At 37.1% G+C, this 15,502-nt stretch overlaps 1 long non-coding RNA gene across 1 annotated transcript in view; it reads right to left on the bottom strand.

The window, feature by feature from the left end:
- Positions 1 to 400: 400 nt before the first annotated feature.
- The window catches only part of LOC116583638, a 32,082-nt gene continuing 16,980 nt past the window's right edge, over positions 401 to 15,502 (bottom strand). The window contains exon 3 of the long non-coding RNA XR_004282813.1: positions 401 to 438. This is a non-coding gene — a long non-coding RNA (uncharacterized LOC116583638). The remainder of the gene's footprint in view (positions 439 to 15,502) is intronic.

The raw sequence follows: 15,502 nt of genomic DNA on the forward strand, positions 1-15,502 counted from the left end.
TATTCTATCCTTAATGACCACACATAGTCTAAAACTTTTCCTAAAAGTGAGAAGCTAACAGAAATAAAAGGTTGCATATTAGATAATAATAAAGAACATTATTAGTCCATGCACTTTAATGAGTTGTGAATTAAACACAAAGGTACAAAGATATCAAGCTCTCTAAGATTTAGGATTTAGAATTTAAGCCAACAATTCACACAATAACATTTGCTTTTATCATCTGGGTAGAGTCTTTATCTATAGGTAATAATAGTAATAACAATATTAATAATTATGGGGATCCCTGGGAGGCTCAATCAGTTAAGCATCGGCTTTCAGCTCAGGTCATGGTCCCAGGATCCTAGTCCCTCATCAGGCTCCCTGCTCGGCAGGGATCCTGCTTCTCCTTCTTCCTCTGGCCTTCCCCATGCTTGTGCTTTCTCTCTCTCTCTCTCTCTGTCAAATAAATAAATAAAATATTTTAAATATGTATATATTAATAATTGTTATTCAAAAGTGAGTACTGTTAATATCCGAGGATAATGGGTATTTTATTTAGTTTAGTGTACATAGTCTTGCTCAAGTGCTGGCAAATATTTTCTATAAAGAGCCAGAGAGTAAATATTTCAGTATTTGCAAGCTACAGGATCAATCTCCTTCACAACTACCCAATTCTGTTGTCATAGCCATAGATGACATGTAAACAAGTGTGCATAGCTGTATTCTAATAAAACTTTATTTACAAAAAAAGCAGTGACTAGATTTGGCCACGGGCTGTATGACCTCTGGTTGAATTCATCTGATAGCTGTAACAAACCAAAGAGGTAAAGGATCTGTACTCGAGGAACTATAGAACACTCATGAAAGAAATTGAAAAAGACACAAAAAGATGGAAGACCATTCCATGCTCTTGGATCGGAAGAATAAACATTGTTAAAATGTCTATACTGCCTAGAGCAATCTATACTCATAATGCCATTCCAATCAAAATTCCACCGGTATTTTTCAAAGAGCTGGAGCAAATAATCCAGAAATTTGTATGGAACCAGAAGAGACCCCAAATCACTAAGGAAATGTTGAAAAACAAAAATAAAACTGGGGTCATCACGTTACCTGATTTCAAGCTTTATTACAAAGCTGTGATCACCAAGACAGCATGGTACTGGCATAAAAACAGACACATAGACCAGTGGAACAGAGTAGAGATCCCAGATATGGACCCTCAACTCTATGGTCAAATAATCTTCGACAAAACAGGAAAAAATACACAGTGGAAAAAAGACAGTCTCTTCAATAAATGGTGCTGGGAAAACTGGACAGCTATATGTAGAAGAATGAAACTCGACCATCCTCTTAACACCGTACACAAAGATAAACTCAAAATGGATAAAAGACCTCAACATGAGACAGGAATCCATCAGAATCCTAGAGGAGAACATAGGCAGTAATCTCTTCAATATCAATCACAGCAACTTCTTTCAAGATATGTCTCTAAAGGTATTATTCTAAACACCAATTTATTGATTGAGAAACTGGGGATCAGTGAGAATCAAAAGTTTACTGGGATGTTGAAGGGCCAGTGTTCTAAAACTTGTCAATTTGATCACAATGTAAATGTTGTTTTCCTTGCATTTCATTTTTCCCTCATCTGTGACAGATGAAAGTGGCTTTCCTGACTTTTTTGGCCCCTTTCACAACAGGAACCACTGGACCTAAAGAAGACATGTTGGTTCCTTTAGTTCCTGTTCAGTTCTGAATTTCAGTAGAGAAAGTGTATGCTGTTTCTGAAGGACAGTTCCTATTCCGGTGCCCAGGGGTATTTGCTGACTCTGCATCTTCACTCCATCTCTATTGTTCTACGTACACTGAAAGCCTGATAGATGAGCCTTATTTTAGTGTCAAACTCAATTTGTCAACACTACCATCTTTCTTTGTGTAGCTCTGAAAAACAAGGGAGTGGGTTTGAAACCAAGGGCACACTCAACTAATCAACCATGGTGACATTCCTTGTTGTTGGGAAGGAAAGAAAAATCATGCTGGAAAGTTGAACTTTGGCCAAGTGTGGCAAAGGAAATAATAGGAAAGGCAATATTTTCTGGAAGGAATAGTGATGGGCCAAGAAGTCAAGATCTGCTGACTGAGTAGCTTTCACCTAAGCTGCATGGGCTTGAATATGCCACTTGAGTGTCATTTTAATTGACTATAAGCAACAAAATTTCAAGGTATGACCTTTTATAGTTCCCAGAGGTCACTTGCTATCTTCTGTACATTTATGGGGATATTATCAGAATCAGGAATCCTGGTGGGTGGACACATTAGAAGGCAACTTCCCAACCTCGCATCTCTTCTTCAACTTTAGCTCCATCCTAACACCTGTCCTTATTGTCCTTTTTCTGGTCATCATGCCAGAAATGTCACCTGATATTATGTCACATGACACAAAAGTCACCCCTACATAGAGCTCTTTGTTAGTTCTGGTTCCCACAATGAGAAACAAAGTTTCCTCCATGGACTGACATCAGGAGTGACTTATCATTCTTAGAAAACTCTGTACCCAACCAAGAGGAAAATAGCATTTTCCCACCTGCAATTTCAGTGGCATCTAACATAGTATTCACAGCATCACATAACAGGAACCAGGTATAAGTTGCAACTGTTCCCTCAAAGAGTATCAAGGTCTCTTGTCAAGTTCTACTTATAAAACAACCTTATGGAAAACTACAAGAAACACTCCCATCAGGTCCTGCCTTAAATAGAAGAGCAATTTTCTAACATTAACTTCAAAGAATCACATTAACATGCAAGCTTCACCTCACTCAATTTTAACATCCTGTTTTCTTTAAAACCAGGCAATCAGAGCACATTCTGAGGTTGGCACTAATACAAAAAAAGCAAATCTACAGTTGCATTGAGATTAATGTGTTTATTTGTACAACTAAAGGTGTGTGGCCAAATGTCACAACCTTCAGCGTGGACTGTCATGATTTTTTATAAAGTAAAATATAAATTTCATTTTTAATGGCAACAGTTTAAAGAAAGCATGCATTTTACCTACCTCCCCACCAAGGACTCTTTTGTAAATTTGGGGAATGAATTGTTCCACTGTCCCTTTCCACATTACTGTTTCAGTTTCCTGGAACTGCTTAGAGCCTGTTTTTCCACTGGCAGTCAAAAATGTTCAGGCTTGGTGCTCCCTTGAGTATGTAAAACTTCCAGCTTTGCAGGAGGCTGAGTGTTGGCTCAGGTAATGTGATGGCATATACAAGAGCTTGCTTTTTAGGGCCAGTTAATGTGAAATGCTTTCTGAAGAATGCTATTATCTGCCACTAATGAATGCCTTTTCCTTCACCAAATGGAGAAACCATCGTCCAAACACTTAGAGATTTTTTTTAAGGGTTCACTTTTTACATTCCTCCTACCCTGTCATCGGGTCCTTCAAATGTAGAGGGAAAAAGAAAGAAACATGAGGTATCCTAATTGAAATTTCAAATTACAAAATAGTGGAAGGTATACTGGGTAGCAGCATGCTCTTTCCAATTACAAAGACTTAATTTATGCTTTTTAATGAGGAACCTGACATTTTTCAGTACATACCATGTGTTCAGTGCTTTACATTTCACATTTGCTAACTTTCACAATCCTCGTAAGACACGTATTGCTACCCACCCCCCCCATTATCCCCTTACATGAGGACAAATCAGAGAAGCTAAGTTAGTTGCTTAGAGTCATATAGGGTTATAACAAGGGAATTGAGGGCAAAAAAATCCATAATTGGAAGACCGGGGTTCAAATTTCACCGCCATCACTTGCTGATAGGATTGAAATTTCAGTCATAGAGGTTTCACAATGGGGTTTATCTTTCCATATTAAACCAAAACAAAGCAAAGCAAACTACTGATATGTTATGGTAAGTGATCATCAAATGAAAACATAGTGCTCAAAATTATTAAAAAATAATTTAACATGTGGTAGAACAGTTTGATGAATAAGTTGCAGAAGAGCTTAAAATCTAGAACAGAAACAAATTTAAAAACAATTAAAATAGAATGCATAATTAGTCAATGGAATAATATAAATAAACAATGAGCATAATTGTTTTTTATCCCATTAGTTACCAATGTGAATTTTAAAAATGCAGTAAGAAGTTATCATGTTATTTTACTATAGTGGTGAAGAATAGTAAATGATATTTAACATTGGAAAACCAGATACTTTCATAAGCAAATGTATTAGAGTAACAGTTTAACTTTCTCATAGGGTAGATTTTCAATATTTTCTTACATATTCATACTAGTAAAACATGGAATATCTAAGTATTTATACTGAAGAAATAACAGTTGTAATGAACTGAATTTTGTCTACCGAAAGTTCATAACTTGAAGTCTTAATCATCAATATAATGGTATTTGGATGTGGAGCTTTTAGAAGATAAGTGTGTTTAGATGAGGTTATGACTTTAAGGAACTCATGGTGGAATTAGTATCTTTACAAAAAAAGGAAGAGACGCCACAGCTCTTCTCTGCCATGTAAGCACACACAAGAAGGTGGCCATCTGCAAGTCAGGAAGAGAGCTCTCTTCAGGAACCAAATCAGCTAGCACTTTGATCTTTGACTTCCAGCCTTCAGAGTTGTAAAAAATAGATGTCTCATGTTTAAACTATCCAGTGTCTGAGATGCCCAAAACAAGTGGCTAAAAATACCAGAATATAAGAATATGGACATTTACAGTACTCGCTTCGGCAGCACATATACTAAGAATATGGACATTTACAAAACATCATTCATACATTTTAAACTCTTAAAAACAATATAAATATATAATACGGAATTAATCAATTGATTTAGGTTAAATCCAAACAATGAACTTATCTTCATTCATGTGAAGATGCAGTTTGTTATTTTGTTTATTGGCTTGACAAATGATCTACATGTTCCTAAGTGGAAAAGAACATTATGAGAGACTGTATCTTGTATTCAGTAGAAAAAGGTATATCACCACCATTGCCAATGAAAGGGAGCCAGAGAGTATGCTGAGTAACATGTTTACATAGTCTTAACTATAAGACTGTAACTTAACTATGAGACTATAATGATAAGTAATCTCTCTCTGTTCGTGGTGTTTTATTATTTCTTATATAGAGATCAGAAAATAAGCATAAAATTTTAAGGGGTTGGCAAAACATTTCTCAATTACTATGTGGCAGAATCTTGATTTGAACCCAGTGCTCTCTGATCTCACAAGAATAATTGAAGTCGCTGGGTACCAACTTATTATAGTTGTAGACCCACCCAATACATATACATGAAAAATATACATATACACAGGTTGAATACAGATTCATAATCATTAGTTAACTCTTACCATGGTTTAAACAATAAACAGAATTCCCTGTTCGGAAATACGGGTAGCAATCATACTTTACTTAGTCTTTTTTAACACTCAAAATTTTCTTCACTTTTTATATAAAATTATATCATGATTTTAAATATGTCTTTCAGCTAAATATGAACTTGTGTTAGAAAGAAGAGAAATGTTACTCCTACCAGTTTCTTTGCTGAACTCTCTAAGACATTTATGCATCATTTGATTATTGGTTTACAGAAACAAGATCATATAAACTGAAAATCTACTGAACTAGACCAGCACAAACTTCCTAGTGTCACAATAAGCAGTATGAACATCAATAAGGAAGGAGACTTTTGCAAACTCTAGTTTTTAAAGTTTTTACTATTTCACTACTATGCCTAGTCTATTAAACTGACATTTAAGTTAGTCAGATCCAAGGGGATTTAATAAATAGAGTCTCCTTTTCTAGTCTGAATCAGGAAGAGAAATAGGACAAAGAAGTAAGACATCTGCTCTACTCCTTATCTTTGTTTCTCTGCATAAAATGTATCTCCACCTTCCCCGGATATTTTAAGATTTCCCTTTATCACTTAGGTTGATTATTGTTTCTTCAAAAATTTTCTTTCTTTTCTCTCTCTATATATTAACTGAATGCCTTACTGTATCACTTAATATTATCCCACAGGTCACAGCTACATATGTGTAATAACATACAATCATATAATTATCCAACTGTCTATACAATTATATACAATTATGTAACTGTCTATATATTTGATTGTGTCTGTACATTTATATATACAGTTGTGTATATATACATATACATATATACATACATACACACATACACATGTTACACATATGGGTGTATGCATATGTGTGTGTTATATATACACAGAGACAGCATGTTTATGTATTAATCAGGGTCTCCAAAAACAATAAAATTTATATCTCTGTATATAAATAGATGGATAAAGGGAAAGAGAGAGATTACTTGTAGGAAACTGGCTTAAATGACTATAGAGCCTAGGAAGTCCCAAGACCTTCTGTGGTTGGCACTCTGGAGACCCAGGAGGGTACATAGTATAACTTCCAGTCTGGACGCTGGCAGGCTTGAGACCCTAGAAGAGCTGATGTTTCAGTTTGCACCCAAAGGCAGGAAAAAACTGATATTCCATTGCAACCAGTCAGGCAAAAGTTGTTCAGGGAGGATTAGTCTTTTTGTTCCGTTCAGGCTTTCAACTGATGAGATGGTGGGGCATTAAAGAGGACAATCTTCTTTACTCAGTCTACTAACTTAGAAGTTAACTCAACCAAACCATCCTCAAAGACACACCCAGAATAGTGGGTGGCCAAGTGTCTGGCACACATAGCCCAGCTATGCTGATACATAAAATTAAAACTATATTACTTCAGAGTCACGACATAAAGCATTTATTTTCTCTGTTTTATTTTAGATTATTTCTATTGCTGTGTCTTTAAATTTGTTGATCTTTTCTTCATGAGCATCCAAATTATTATTAATCCTATTCGGTGTATTTTTTGTTTCAGGTATACGTTTTCACCTCTACAGCCCCCTTGGGTCTTTTTTAATATATTCCATTTTTCAAGTCACTATCATGATTCCCAACATCTATTGAAATACCTGGAGAATATTATAATATCTGTTTTAATATATTTTCCATTAATCTATCATCTCTGTTATTTCAATATCTGTTTCTACTGAAAAAAAAAATTCTCCCTGGGTCACATTTTCCCACTTTCTCATAATCTAGGGATTTTTAATTGAATGCCAGAGTTTGTGAATGCTGTATTCTTGATTGCTAGATTTTATTTTATGACTTTAAAGCGTATTGGGCTTTATCTGGCTAATAGTTTAGTTACTTTTTTGTTAGTTTAATAATTCAAGGATTTCTCAAACTGAGGGTTTTAGAGGGGAGGGGGTAGGGGGATGAGTGAGCCTGGTGGTGGGTATTAAGGAGGGCACGTATTGCATGCAGCACTGGGTATGGTACAAAAACAATGAATCTTGGAACACTGAAAAAATAAAATTAAATTTAAAAAAAAGAAAAAATAATGCAAGGAATTTTTTAAAGCAAAAGGGAATTGACTATTCATTATTTTGCAGAAAGATTCCCAAGTTAAAAAAAAATTACAAGTTTCTTTAAATTATCTGATTCTCTTGTGCTTTTAGAGCAAGATTTGTTTTAGTGTATTTATTCTCTAAAGTAAGATATAATGGTAATTTACTGAAAAATGCTTTACTGCATCCAACCAAAACTATTTTTATCATAGTCCTTGTCAAAGCTTCATAGAAGAATGTAAATGGAGATTTAATCTAATACTTAGTAAACTGGTCTTTTTAAGCAAACAAATTTTTTAAGTTTGCTATACAAATTTGCTATACAATTCCTAGAAAATAAAAATATATATATATATTTTATGCCTATGTCATGGTGGGCAATTCTATGATGAAATAGACATGGAGCACCATAATTAGTCAGAATAAACATTAGCTTTTAAAACCAATAAAGACAGTTTTTTTTTTTTGGGGGGGGTAAATTGAGGATAGCATTTATTATAGAAAAATATATATTTACTTTTACAGCACAGTTCCTCCTTTGTCTTTACTGATTATTCTATGTACTCAACAAGATATCTCCCAGAGAAATCTCTAATAGTGCCCAATTCTGTGTGATCTCAGAATTATTTGGATTATAGTTCTCTAGTAATTTTTTTTCCCCCTGGGGTTACTATCTGCTCCCTATACATGGGCAGGTTGGTATTCAGCTAAAGACTCAAGAAGACCCCAGTAAAGACATCTAGGACTAATATACAGCACCCTTCTCCTGAGCATTCTGCTCCACATATTCGAGGTGCTGTGGTTTTCCTTACTCTTCCTTCTCCTTCTTCCCTTCCACTCAGTGAAACTCCTGGTCTCTGCTTGGCTTCCCCAGACTTCATTTGCTAATTTCCTCCAGACAGAAAGCTGGAATGATCACAGGGTTCCTCGGTTGGTTTTGTTTTGTTTTCAGGCATCAGGTATTTTTTTTTTTTTTTTTGCTAAATGTTGTCCAACATGTTAAAATGTCATTTCCTATATATTGTATTTTTCTTTTTAGTTTATATTGCAGGACAGTAATTCCGCACTTTTTCATTCTATCATGGTAACAAACTGAAGTTAAAGATTCATCCCTATATCCTACTTTCCATCTTGAATAATGTCCAGCCATGTTGGACAGTATATCGCAGTACCACTTCTACAATGAGATTAAATGCCATTAAGACACTCAAAATGCCAACAATATGAAAATGTCCTTAGATTTAATTTAAACTGTGCCTCATAATTTCAGGAAGAAATTGAAGTCCAAAAATTAAAAATTAAATAAACTTACAAAATTAAAGTCCAAAGGAATTAATGCTTAAAATAAAATTCTTCTTTGTGAATTAAAGTTCAAGAAAATTCAAGTATAAAATCCATCCTTTGCACCTTCTTATCTGGCTCAGTTTCAGCAAGATCCTCTTAATGTCTGGTTGGGTCAGGATCCCTTTGGATGAAAACAGCAGCACTTCTGTTTCTCTGTCTCTGTGTTTCTATCTCTCTTTGTCTCTGCCTATCTTTCTCCCTCTCACTTTGTTTCAGTTCCATAGTAAACTGCATCTTTATGTCACCTCTTAGAGTCCAAAACTTCACTCTACCACAGCATTGATGATCAGAGAATGTCACATGAGTTATCACTGTCTTCTCAAAAGGTTTAGGAATGTGCAGTAGTAGTAGCCTCAGTCACCAGGTACTTAGAATAGGCTTGTCTGTCTAGAGTATACTTATAAATATATCTATATCCATATTTATAACTGTGTCTATATCTATCCCTTTTACTTTCCATTTCTCCTTTTATCCTTGAAAACAATTGCCAATGCACAGATTCTTTCCAGCAATATAATGTCCACTCTTTCCTGTTTAGCCCTTTTATGTCCTTTGACTCTGTGCCTGCTCCCACTGCTACTTTCTGTGGAATTTGTCCTAGCAAGGCTTTTACCCTCATGAGGAATTATTTATTCTGGAGCTAACCTGAGACCACCAAAAATGAACCTGTGGACAGGGTCAGATTCAGGTTTGTAAAGTTTACACAATTTGTGGTATTCTCTCACAAACAAAATAATATGGAATTTCAATTACAAAACCAGCTGTGCCCTCTGGTCATGTTCCTGTGTGTAGCACCTATGGTGCATCAACACAGAGTTGAAAGGGACATTCCTGGAATCATGGCCTATGCCATGATGGCTAACAATACTATGGCCCTTCAGGAAAGTGACCATGTTCCACAAACATATATCCTACTCCACTCAAGCTAAGTGTGTCTCCACTTTAATTTTCTTTTACTAGATCCCCAAACTGTCATGGCAACTCCCATCCTACCCATCAGTTGGGGAAGAGAGGTGAAGGGGAAGTTGGAGTTTAAATAACAATGTTCATAAGTGATTGTGGCTAAAATATCTTACTTTTGACAATTTTATAAAACATGTGACCTTATGGAGACATTGCTGGGAAGCCTCAGAGAGCTTTAGGCGGAAACTGTGCACAGGGGGACCTGGAAGCCTACATTTTATTGTCTTCATCATAAAGCCCCTTGGAAGAGGTGTGTTCATGAATCCAGGGCTAGCCCCTGACCCTAAAAGAACTGAATTCGGAGCCCCTAATTTAACACCACGTGACTACTCTGGGCACGAAAAATTTGAAATCGAAGCTGCACTACCTTTGTCTAGTTCATGGATACTCATGTGCCACTTGAAAGCAGAGACTATTGTCCTCTTCTCTAATATCAGAAAGGTCAAGAAGGCTCTTTTTCTTTTGGTAAAATGTGTGCCTTTGCCAACCATGCTCAAGAAGAGCTGCATTTCATAGCCTGAGATCAAGTCACAGAAATTTGGCTTACCCCTCTGCTGAGGTCACTTATAGCTTGACTGATTTGTGACAATGCTCCACAGCCAACCATCCGCTGGGACCATTACTGAGGGCAGTGTATGACTGGGGCTTCCAACAAAACCTACACTGGGTTACGGCCAAAGCTTTTGTAGTATGTGGTCAAGATTTAACAGCTATCCCATGCCTTCTACTATGGAGCCTACAATCCAAAGCTTTACTGATCTCTACCTTTTCTGAGGGTAATGTGTCTCATATTTGCTTACCAGATGTTATGGTATAGTATTGTTGAAGAACCAGAACATCTATTCCATTACTGAGTCCAGTGGCTGTCATTTGACTGGACCCTGTGGCCCACATCTTTGCTGAGGTTCACTTTGCATGAAACAAACAAGGCCTAATCCTCTATTACATAAGAATTTGTGTGTGTGTGTGTGTATACATATATATGTGTATATATATATGTTTTATATAGCATGTTTTACAGAATTGCCACCATATACATATATATATATATATGTATACATATATATATGAAGAGGTCAATTAAAATTCTAATATAAAATTCTAAAATAAGCTAATGGGCTCTAAGGCCTATGCTATGTGCTTGGATGGCAGTGGTTAAAATCCAACTGAAGAAAAGTAAGCTTGTGTCCCAGCATAAGCCTGCATGTATTATGAAACTTAAAATGCCATGTCCATATAATAGACCCAATAACAAGCATGTTGAATACAACAAAAGGTTTCCATATATTATTTTCTAATCTAAGTATCTATTGTAAAGATAAAGCTTAGTATTAAAAATATTTATATTAAAGACATAATATCAGCATTAGAATCCTTGCTCTGCCATTCACTAGGCATGTGACCTTAGGCAATTTGCTTCTTTTCTTTGTGCATCAAGTCCCTCATCATCATTTTTTTTTTTTTTACAGATTCATTTATTTATTTGAGGGAGAAAGAAAAAAAAAGAGAGAGAGAGAGAAGGAAGAGCAGAGGGAGAGGGATAGAATCCCAAGCAAACTCTGTATCCAGCTCAGAGCCCAAAGAGGGCCTCTATCCCACAAACAATCCTGAGACCCTGAGTTGGATGCTCAACCAGCTGAGCTACCCAGGTGCCCCTCTTATCATTATAAGAGGATTATGCTATAACCGTGCTATGGTATAGTGTTGCTATAAAGATTAAATGAGTTCATGTTTATAAAGTACACAAGGGCTCTATAAGTGTTCATTAAGCTTACACAGATATATTAATCAATCACAGCCTATTTCTCAAAGTCCACAGAGTAATGCACCCAATGAAGTGCACTCAGCCTCTAAACTCCAACTCTTTCACTGTCATCACCAACACCATGGAGGCTTGACTGTTAAGTTTAGTGCATGGAACATCTATCCCAGTCCATCTGGCCCGTGCTTCATAAGCTGGGATTTAAAGACACTCTATGATTGGCAGCCCTCTTTTTCTCCTTCTCTGAACAAATTGAGAAAAAAGAAAAGGAAGGAAGATGAGGCTAAAATACCAACTTTTTTTTTTTTTTAACTGATGAAGTTAATATTATTGAGGATGGCTTATTTTTGTGCCCCTATGAGCTTGCTGATACTGAACCTCAAGTTATTTAAGTGACTTACCCATTCAGCCTGACCATCTCAACCTGGAACAGGCCTTTCCACATGTGTTGTGTGTGTGTGGACATTTATTCCACTTTGTAAAACTTAAAACAAAAGGTATAGAGTCCTTCAGACTCCATGCACCCAAGAATAGTGGAAGGAGAAATGTGTTTCGAATTTCTTCTTCCAAACTCAACCATGAGGTTAATACCTAACTCAAATAGAAGAAGTAAGGGAATGGGAAGAGGTCAGAAGCATTAAGCTAACAGGTGGTCACTGGGCCATTGCCCCTGACAGAATGGGTCACAAAACACATCCAAACTCAGTCGTTAAAGGCAACAGTCATTTATCATTACTGATCTGAAACTCAGATAAACTGTGGAGGAGCTAAGCTAGATAGCACTGGGTGGCTGTGTCACAACCCACAGGTTTGCTGTACAGGCTGTGGTGATTCTGCTCTCTGTGCATTTATTCTGGGACAGCAGACACAAAGAACATTCTCCCTGAGGTGATGTCAAGAAAGTGGCGACTCAAGCCCTCTTCAGACCTAGACTCAGATCTGCAGGTTGTCACCACACCCACATACCATTCGACTAAGTAAGTTGCATAGCCAAGCTAGAGTCAAGAAGTATTGTACATTTCATCCACAAGGAGGTCATGGAAATGAAGGGAGGCAGAGAAAAGGGAAAGAGCAGGGCCAGAGATTCAATCTACTTCAAGTCCCTAATCAGTGTCCGGCATGTGAAACCAGATTCCTCGTGCCAAATCTCTATGTTTAATACTACTTACAGCACACACACCCACTTTGCAGACCATTGCTCCAGACAACCAAAGCACAACAAACACACAACCACTGGATGTCTGGTATAGGTAGATACTCAAGAACATTTTGATGAATGAAGAATGGATGAATGATGAATAGTTGTATGCCTTGTATGTTACTTAAACTCACTAAGTCCCATATTAGAAACACAGTTATGAATAATTCAGCTATTAAAAATGATCATGAATAAAATATTCTTGTTAAAATTAATTCATAGGTTTGTGCATTGATTTTTATAGGTGCTTTTGAAAGTGTGTGTGTGTGTGTGTGTGTGTGTGTGTGTGTGTTTTGTTTTGTTTTATTTCTCCAGTATCTCAATCTTTGCCTTTGTACTCCAGGTTTGTTTTTCTGTACTAAATTATCCAATTTGTCACTTTAAAAAATATTCTCTGTCCTTCTGTATCTTTAAAGCTTTCCTTTTATTCCTTGATCTTTTGTTTAGAACTTTAATATTTAACAATACAGCTCGGAAATCAGGATGAATGGTCGGAAAGAGAAGGCATTAGAGCTGTAGGTCCTTGCCTTCAAAGAGGCAGAGATCATACCTTGATTTCATGTTACTGTGGTTTATTTTTAAAATAAAAAAGATGAAAAACCTATTATAACCTAAAAGGATAAGATAAATATTGTGACAACATAAATGTCAACTGTGGCTGAAGATTGACTTCAAAGTCCCATATTTCTAATAAATTTGCATATATTTGATAAAACTACAAAGCAGTTTTGAGCAAACCTTAGAATATATGAATGTACATGAATGTAAATGACATAAAAATTCCTGGATTGGAAAATCAGAACAGTTTTAAATAGTTGGATCTCCTAAGTGTTTACTGAGCAGGTACTACATTCACAACATTGAGCTAATCCCTCAGGAATATAAAGATTGAACCATCATAGTACAGTGGACTTGGCAGAACTCTACCACTTACTCATTGGCCTATGGCATGAGCTCCTTTAATTTGCAAATACTTGCTCATTGTTCAAATTAACATTTGAAGAAACTGAGAGAGGAAGTACAAACCACACAGAAACATCATGAAAATAACACCCAAGAGGAAGAAGATCAGATGAATAAACTCAAGCTCTGGAGCCTGGCCAGGTACAAGTCAAGACTGTCACTTATTATATATGAGAAATAATTATTTGTTACTATTGTCTAGATGTTCTCATGGAAAACAGTACAACAGAATTTTCTACCATATGGAGATGTTGCAAGGAATGAGAAGGAGCCCAAGTAAATTGCTTAGGACAGTACCCACACGTGTCCTGAGCTCAGTATGATTTACTATGATTGGGGGTGAAATCCCTAATTGGCTTCCCCTGATCCCATAGTCCATGCTGCTTTGATATGATCAGGGTTTGATATTAACTTCATGCCACTTTGTTGTTGGGCTCCCCGCCGAGGGGAGGAGGCGCCCGGGCCAGCCAGAGGCCTCTCCTCTCGGCTGAGCGGGATGGCGAGTGTCGCGAACCCGGAACGCACCCACAGAAGACACCGGGCTCGGGAGGTCTGTCGAAGCAGGATCTCGCTTTATTGAGCAGGGCAGCGGCTTATATGGGGTGAGGGAAGGGAAGTGAGGTCAGCAAAGTGGGGGCCAATGGGGATGTGCCCTGTCGGCGGGAGTTGGGAGAGACATGCCCTGCAGGGGGTGGAGACTCGCGGGAAACGAAACTGATGGGAAACCGAAACCGCCACTTTGGCGCCTTTGTGGTCGGCCATGTGGGTTCCCGATCCGGAAGAGAAGGCCACCCGGCGCCATCTTAGCCTCTTGGGGCCCAACACTTTGTGATTAAATAAAATTACCCTTAGCATTTACTTTCATAGTGCCTGACAAGCAGTAAGTACTCAACGAACTCCTATTTATTTACTAAATAAATAGATGCAGCTCTTACTCTTTGGGAACTTAGTGGGGAAGTGCAAATATATATTTGCATCCACTCTTTTAATTCCTTCAAGTCACAGTGACATTGAGATTCAGTTTATGAGCAAACCAGGAAATGCCACCTTCCTGTTTTAGGATTTATCATTAGCTCATTAAAAACAGCATTTCCTAATTGGATCACATTTCTTGTTCACTAGCTTTGTCTCTTGTACTGTTTTTAAATTGACTGAAGAAAGATCAGGAAGACTTCTCTGAAACAAACTGTATAACAACTAGGCAATCACTAACTTAACAAATTGGGTGGCCAATACCCAAATCAGTTTTTTTTTTAAAGATTTTATTTATTTATTTGACAGACAGAGATCACAAGTAGGCAGAGAGGCAGGCAGAGAAAGAGGAAGGGAAGCAGGCTCCCCGCTGAGCAGAGAGCCAGACGCGGGGCTCGATCCCAGGACCCTGGGATGATGACCTGAGCCGAAGGCAGAGGCTTTAACTCACTGAGCCATCCAGGTGCCCCCCCAAATCAGTTTAAGGCAACAACTATTTTGTTTACTTTTCATCAGTCAGCATGGTAGGGGCTGGGCTCCAGCAAAATTAAGATTAGTGTCTTTCCTCTTGAGAAAAAGTAAGGTGGTGAGCTGGGGGAAAAAACAGACAAAGATTAAAAAAAAAAAAAAAGTATGGTCCATTTCATAGTGAGAAAAACTCCAGGTGTTCATTACCCAAACTTCTGATGAAGAACAAGTCTTCTTCACCTGATAAGAAGTAATATTTGGTCAGTTCATCAAAAATGTTGTATTAATGTGAGGAAGTGATTTAAATGATACACCTATAGCTTGCAAACACATTTTATTTTAACTTGAAACTGTAAATGTATGTGAATTCTCTGGTCTTGTGTTGTAGACCCAGATTTCTGCTGGAGTCCTGCTATCTGT

The sequence above is a fragment of the Mustela erminea genome, chromosome 2, assembly GCF_009829155.1.
Source record: "Mustela erminea isolate mMusErm1 chromosome 2, mMusErm1.Pri, whole genome shotgun sequence".
NCBI lineage: Eukaryota > Metazoa > Chordata > Mammalia > Carnivora > Mustelidae > Mustela > Mustela erminea.